Raw genomic sequence first — 7,511 nt, forward strand, 5'->3', positions numbered from 1 at the left:
TGTCCTTTGTAGGGGTGGGTTGCGTGATGTCCCGCTGTCCGTTTCCGCCCCCCTCCCGCTGTCCGTGTGCCCGTTCCTGCCCCCCCCGCTGTCCGTGTGCCCGTTCTGCCCCCCCCTCCCACTGTTCGTCTTCCCGCCCCCCCTCCCGCTGTCCGTGTGCCCGTAGGTGCTTGTCTTTTGTATGTATCTACATAAAAAAAGCTATGCACAGTGCAGGACGTTTTAAAGTGGCACGCTAAAGTGAGGACTGTTGTTTATGCTGGTAAATAACCAGGTGATGTGGTGCCTGGTGTTTAACAATAATTGTAATTGGTGCACCGTGGATGCTTCAATCGTTACCACCAGCCTCGTTAGTGTTTTAATGGGGCTCTCATTCTGCACTTCTAGATCCCACCTTTATTTCCGAGACTGGCGGGTTCCTCGGCTGTACCGGGAAAACTGAAACGTGTTCTTTGGTGAGAAAGTGACGCCTACAACGCAACTGGTACTCAAGTTAAGCGCTCGTTCCCGCCCCCCTCCCGCTGTCCGTGTGCCCGTTCCTGCCCCCCCTCCCGCTGTCCGTGTGCCCGTTCTGCCCCCCTCCCGCTGTTCATCTTCCCGCCCCCCCTCCCGCTGTCCGTGTGCCCGTAGGTGCTTGTCTTTTGTATGTATCTACATAAAAAAAAGCTATGCACAGTGCAGGACGTTTTAAAGTGGCACGCTAAAGTGAGGACTGTTGTTTATGCTGGTAAATAACCGTGTGATGTAGTGCCTGGTGTTTAACAACGATTGTAATTGGTGCACCGCGGATGCTTCAATCGTTACCACCAGCCTCGTTAGTGTTTTAATGGGGCTCTCATTCTGCACTTCTAGATCCCACCTTTATTTCCGAGACTGGCGGGTTCCTCGGCTGTACCGGGAAAACTGAAACGTGTTGTTTGGTGAGAAAGTGACGCCTGCAACGCAACTGGTACTCAAGTTAAGCGCTCGTTCCCGCCCCCCTCCCGCTGTCCGTGTGCCCGTTCCTGCCCCCCCTCCCGCTGTCCGTGTGCCCGTTCTGCCCCCCCTCCCGCTGTTTGTCTTCCCGCCCCCCTCCCGCTGTCCGTGTGCCCGTAGGTGCTTGTCTTTTGTATGTATCTACATAAAAAAAAGCTATGCACAGTGCAGGACCTTTTAAAGTGGCACGCTAAAGTGAGGACTGTTGTTTATGCTGGTAAATAACCGTGTGATGTGGTGCCTGGTGTTTAACAATGATTGTAATTGGTGCACCGTGGATGCTTCAATCGTTACCACCAGCCTCGTTAGTGTTTTAATGGGGCTCTCATTCTGCACTTCTAGATCCCACCTTTATTTCCGAGACTGGCGGGTTCCTCGGCTGTACCGGGAAAACTGAAACGTGTTCTTTGGTGAGAAAGTGACGCCTGCAACGCAACTGGTACTCAAGTTAAGCGCTCTGATGCCTTCGGGACGAGTTCACGCTATGTAAAACTGCAAAACAATTCCTGTCAATTTCATCTTAGGAGACGAAGACAAGGTATCGAATAAAACACCCAAAACACTTTTGTATCTTTGTGCATTCACCAGGGCTTTGCAGATAGAACATGTGGTATGTAGTTATCTCTGTACAGCACAGGGGGGGGGCGTCTGATGGCCACGAGAGGTTACGTAGACATTCATTTACGTGACTCGTACGTATTAGTGACCTTTATAGTATTTCCCTTTCTATTACATTTGTACCTTTCTCTATGTCAAGCACTTCGTCTGCCAGTGCATGGTGTCCAGTGCATGGTGTTCATGCTTCAAAATATTACTAATGAATACGAATATGAATCTGTACCGACATAAACTTTTCATGAGTATTGTAGTTTTTCCATTCCTGTATCAGGTTTTCCTCTCCATCTTCTTGTTGGGAACAGGTAAAAAATATGAAAACTTTCAAGAACTGAAAACGCAGCACCAGACAGTTCTAAACAGAAAGAGGCTAGAGTGGAAATGCTGGCTTGCACAGGTGGCGCTGTGGCTTAGTTGGTTAAAGCGCCTGTCTAGTAAACAGGAGATCCTGAGTTCGAATCTCAGTAGTGCCTTACTTTTTTTCCAGACAATCTATAGAAAACTAATTAACTAAAAACCTCACGAATTATATCAAATTCACGCTGTTTCTATTAAAATTGTGCAGTACACGATAATTCTCCCTCGGACATAAATAAACAATTTTGATCTTAAATTCTACTTGCACTTGATCCGTGTTGCCTATGGCAGCAATTAGGTTTAAGTGGGCACAAGTAGGGGTGATGCTGCTATCTGTATCAAAAGCGTCTATTTCATAGGCACCGACATGTCTTAGATAATGGGGTATTTTATTGCTTAATACGTTCTAAGTGTGCACAACACCATATGCACTTAAACGACTGTAAATAATTTAAAAGTAGTGGCCCAAGAAGCGATTTTGACCTACGGCTGGATTATAACTAGCTGCATTTTACTGACGCCACCATCTGCACTAGAAGCGTTCATTCTAGATGCATTGCTCAGTTTCGAAATGGGCCCTTCCTACGCCTCAATAAATTACAAGTTTGCACTGCACCATATGCACTTTAACTGCAGGGTGACTGCAGATGTTCTAATCGACTCACAAATTAATTTAGGCAGCGATTGCTGGGCATTGGGTTTATGGAAATACTCGCACTAGACGCAAGAATTATACATGTGATTGTTTAAATCATGAAATCTTTTTAATCACCCACGCACGGTAAATGATCGAGTTAATTTTGATGTTAAATTGAGACTATATTGTGTCACCAACTCGAGTACCTTTCACTTTCAAAGACCTATTGACAAAGCCAATCAGTTTGGCTTTGTTTAGTGAAAAGATTTTTCCAACATTAACTAACATGAGCAAGCTCATGTTAGTTAATCGTGTGCAGTGCAGTGGGAGTGCAGAGCGAGAGATTAGGCTATTGGCTTTGTAAATGACAATGCCATTTATTTATGTTGTCAAAGCCAACACATAAATAAAAATGTTGTCATTTACAATGCCAATAGCTCTAACTTTTCCAAAGGCGAAACCGTTGCATTGTAAATGCTTGTTCAATTGGTGATTTCAACAAAAGAAATCGATATACGAGCTTTTTTATATCCTCAGATGTAGCTGCTACAAAAAAACTACTAACATATAGGGGAATTGATCTAAATAAGTAAAGAAATTTTGGTAGTACTTTTATTTTCATTAGATTAATCCGCCCTACTAAGCTAAGTGGAATCTTGTGCCATTTTTTCAATGAAAGTGCTACTTCCTTTAGTAAAGAATCATAGTTAAACGTGACTATTTCTTTTATATTTGACAAGACTTTTACTCCCAAGTATATGCCAGTTCTACATATACCTTGGACCGGAACCAAGGATTTGTAACTCATTATGACCTGCGTTTTGTTTAGATTTAATTTATATCCGGAGATAGCCCCAAAGCTGTTAGCTTCCTTTGTTATCCCTGGAAGAGCTTTTATCACATCAGTAGTAAAGATTGCGATATCATCCGCATACGCGGTTATTTTAAGAGTGTTTAGGCCTTGTTTAAAAGGAATAATATCCGATTGGTTCTGCAGTGCATTTAAAAATGGTTCCAAAGAAAGCGCAAACAGCAAGGGTGACAGAGGACACCCTTGCCGAGCGCCCCTAGCTATTGAAAAATTGGGAGATATCATACCTGCATAGCTAATTTTCGCAGTAGGATGGTCGTATAGCGACTGTATCCACCTTAAATATTGACCCTGAAAACCGTATGCCATCATCACAGCCCATAGATTGTCCCACCCCACTCGGTCGAATGCTTTCTCAGCATCTAGCATGATCATTCTGAGTGGGGTGGAGGTAGTTGTTGCCACATCAAAGGCAGTTATTGCCATGTTTACATGGGAGGTAGTATCCCTCCCCGTAACAAATCCTTGTTGATGTGTGTTAACTAGTTCTGGCATGAAAGGAGCAAGTCGCATAGCAAAAATGTTCGCGAATGCTTTAGTGTCCGTGTTGATTAACGAGATAGGTCTATATGACCCACACTCGTCGGCAGATTTATGCTTTTTAAGGAAGAATACAATCTTGGCTATGTTCCATGAGCTAGGAGCCTTTCCTGCTTCCCCAATTGAATTAATGACTGAACTGAAAAGAGGGAGTAGTTCCTGAATGCAAGTTTTGTAAAGTTCTATAGGGAGCGTATCCTCCCCGGCAGCCTTACCAGAAGGGAGAGAGGCAATTGCACGTCTAATCTCTGTTGGGGTAATATTTTCAGCCAATTGTCCGATTCCTTCATTATCTCCTTGAGCCATCAGATTGTTATTGATATATGATGATATATTATTCTGTGTAGCATAATTTTCCGGGGTATATAAGTTATTGTAATATTTGACAATTTGGTCTAATATCTGTTCTGGTTGGTGATAAAATATAGAATTCATTCCTTTGATAGACTTGATGAGTGTGTTAGCCTTTTTATCAGCAACTTTATAAGCTAGAATTTTTCCAATTTTGTCGCCGCTCTCGTACTGAGATAGATGGTACTTATGTAGTTTAGCACTGCATTTTTCTCTCTAAATATCTTTTTCGTGGCGGACTGAAGACTCACTAGTTCAAGTCTTAATTCATCATTGTTTAGTATTCCTTGACGAAGCGCTTCAGCCAAGTGATTTTCCAAAGGCAAAATGTTGGATGTCAAAGTCTTAGTCTCATTCCGATATTCTAAGTTCTTCCTAAAAATTTATTGCTGTGCAAAACCCCTAATACTAGCCTTAGAGGAGTCACAGACAAATATAACTGAGGTAGAATTTAGATTAAATTTAATAAATTCATTTTTATGTTCTTTAAGTCATGAGATAAAGGCTAAATCAGAAAAGAGGTTCTAGGAAATGTAAACTGCCTGGGACCTTGTTTCTTTGTAGTAATATTAAATTAAAAAATGATAGGATTGTGATTGGATGTAACGCTAGGACATATTTCTATAGTGCTAGAATCTAGAGTCTTATCCGTGGCCCAACCCATATCTATTCGTGAACATAATTTATGTGGTGCAGAGTAATATGTAAATCCTGCTAGGTTAGGATGAATTGTACGCCAAACATCTTTTAAATTGTGTAGATGGCTTAGTTCTAATATGGCAGCTCTAGTTTTGCGCATTCGTTGAAAAGCACCCCGCCTTGTGGTATTCACGTCGTAAATCATTACACAAATTAAAATCGCCCATTATAATCAACTCTCCTTCCCAGCCTAATAGTTCAACATTTAACCAATCAAACATAGAGGGATCATCAATGTTAGGTCCATATATCACACAGAATATATACTTGCAACGTTCAAGTTCTATTTGGTCAATTGCCCATCTACCCCCTTTATCAGCAGCAGTTTGAATAGTATCAAATCTTACTTGCTTTTGTTTCATTATTGCAACCTCCCTAATTGAAGCATTTAAAGTAGAACATACTAATAGCTCATATCCTAGTTGCCCTAGTAATTTCCTATCTTTAAAACATATGTGGGTTTCTGATAACAAAACTAGATGGGGTTTATACATTTTTAGTTCTTCTTGTACTAAACGCCTCTTGATCTGGCTGTTAAGGCCAGCAACATTCCAAGCTAAACACCTAAGCCAATACATTCCTTAAATAAATTTCCTTCGTCTGTATTTTTAAGTGCCAAAATATAATGTTTCATCATGAACATTTTCAATAATTCTAGTTCTCGCGCTGGCTTTTTTAATCATTTTTTACCCAACCCCCTCTAAACCCACCCCCGCTCCCCCCTTCCTTATAATCCCTTAGGGGAGAACACCCCTCTATGTCCTGCTGCCGCTGAAAGGGCAGCCTTATAGAGTAGCAGCACGGAGTCGACTCCCGAGATCCCATGCTACTATATAGAGAAGAAGAAGGAAAAAGAAAATGGAGGAATAAAAAGGAGAGAGGAAAGAAAAAAAGAGGAAACAAAGACAATCTCTCTTATGCTTGTAATCACTTAAAGTTTATTCTGCTAAAAAAAACAGAAAGAGAAAAAAGAAAAGGGGTAAAACTGACATAAGGCTGGAGAAATCAAGAAAAGACTCAAAAGGAAAATGATGAACACAAAACAGATTTCCATGGAATAAATATTCTGGAACATGGAATATTCTTCAAGATGCTGCTTGTCGCCTTCCGGGCTTTCAATAGCTCTGGCCCATTATACCTCACCAAACGCTTCCCCCACTACAACCCGTCCAGATCTCTGCGTTCCTCCCATGACAATCTCATCCTCTCTGCCAGGTTCAATATGAAGACAAAAGGTGACAAAACCTTACACCACCTGGCCACTAAAGCCTGGAACCTCATGCCCAAAAATCTGAGATTCCAAACCCAAGAAAAACCATTTAGGAAATTGCTAAAAACCTGGATCTATAGCCTTAAGGATGACTACATCAAGGCCGCTATATAACTCCTCACCCTCTAGGAAATTATCTGATCCTCTACCTGGAAATTTAGCGCCATGATGCTCCTTCCGGAGCGACCGCCGCGCTCTACAAATACCTTAACAAATTAACAAAACAAAATAAAACTAAATAGATCCCAATTAACTAAGAGCTACTTAGTTGGCCCCCAGGCGTAATTCCTTGGTTCATTACTATTCATTCCTATCTAACATTTCCTTTTAAGTAACCAAAATAGCATACTATTATTTGGGAATACAAATGCCAGTTAATCCAATATTAATATTCATACACTTAGGGGGTCATTAGGATGGCGGGCGGACTTTGCCCGCCTGCCATCCTCGTGGTAAATGGGACTGCCCGCCATAAGGGCGGGGGTCCCAAGGGGGGTATTAGGATGTGCCCGCCACAGTGGCGGGCACATCCTGTATTTTTAGTATTGTGGCGGGCGGTGCGCTCTGCACCGCCCGCCACAATACTAAAAATGCTTTGCAGCATTTACATAAACAAAGCGTCAGGCAACGCGCGGTGCCTGCCGCTTTGTTTATGTAAATGTGGGGGTACCACAAGTACCCCCGTGTGCATGTCCCCACTCTGCTTCACTCTGGGGGCCCGCAGGGGGCCCCCAGAGTGAACACCACCTGCCTTTCCGTGGCGGCATTGCCGCCGCGGAAAAGCACGAAACACAGCCCATGGTAATATGGCTGGCATATTAATCATTTTCCGCCCCGGCCGCAAGGCGACCGGGGCGGAAAACAGGCGGGCGGTGTTTTCTCCCGCTGCGGTCCCCTCCGCCATTGTAATATGGCGGGGGGAATTCAGGGAAGGATGTCTGGCGGATTGCCTCCGACAGGCTGGCGGTCCCACCGCCAGCCTGACGGAGGCAATCCGCCAGACATCCTAATGACCCCCTAAGTTTAGAGAGGGCTAATTCAGCTTCCTTTATATCTGTATGGCCGCCCTTAATAACTTTGAGACGGGCGGGTTCCTGTAGGAACGCCTCTCCCCCCAAAGATTTAAAAGGATCTATCAGTTGGCGTAGCTTCCATCGTTTTTCCATTGCAACTTTACTTAAGTCGGAACGGACAAA

General features: G+C 43.3%; 1 non-coding gene across 1 annotated transcript; it reads left to right on the top strand.

Annotated features, from left to right (window-relative positions):
- Positions 1 to 1,989: 1,989 nt before the first annotated feature.
- TRNAT-AGU (transfer RNA threonine (anticodon AGU)) lies at positions 1,990 to 2,063 on the top strand. Its single transcript has one exon. It is a non-coding gene; the product is annotated as a tRNA-Thr (tRNA).
- The last annotated feature ends 5,448 nt before the right edge of the window (positions 2,064 to 7,511 follow it).

This window comes from Lissotriton helveticus, chromosome 6 (assembly GCF_964261635.1).
Source record: "Lissotriton helveticus chromosome 6, aLisHel1.1, whole genome shotgun sequence".
Classification (NCBI taxonomy): Eukaryota; Metazoa; Chordata; class Amphibia; order Caudata; family Salamandridae; genus Lissotriton; species Lissotriton helveticus.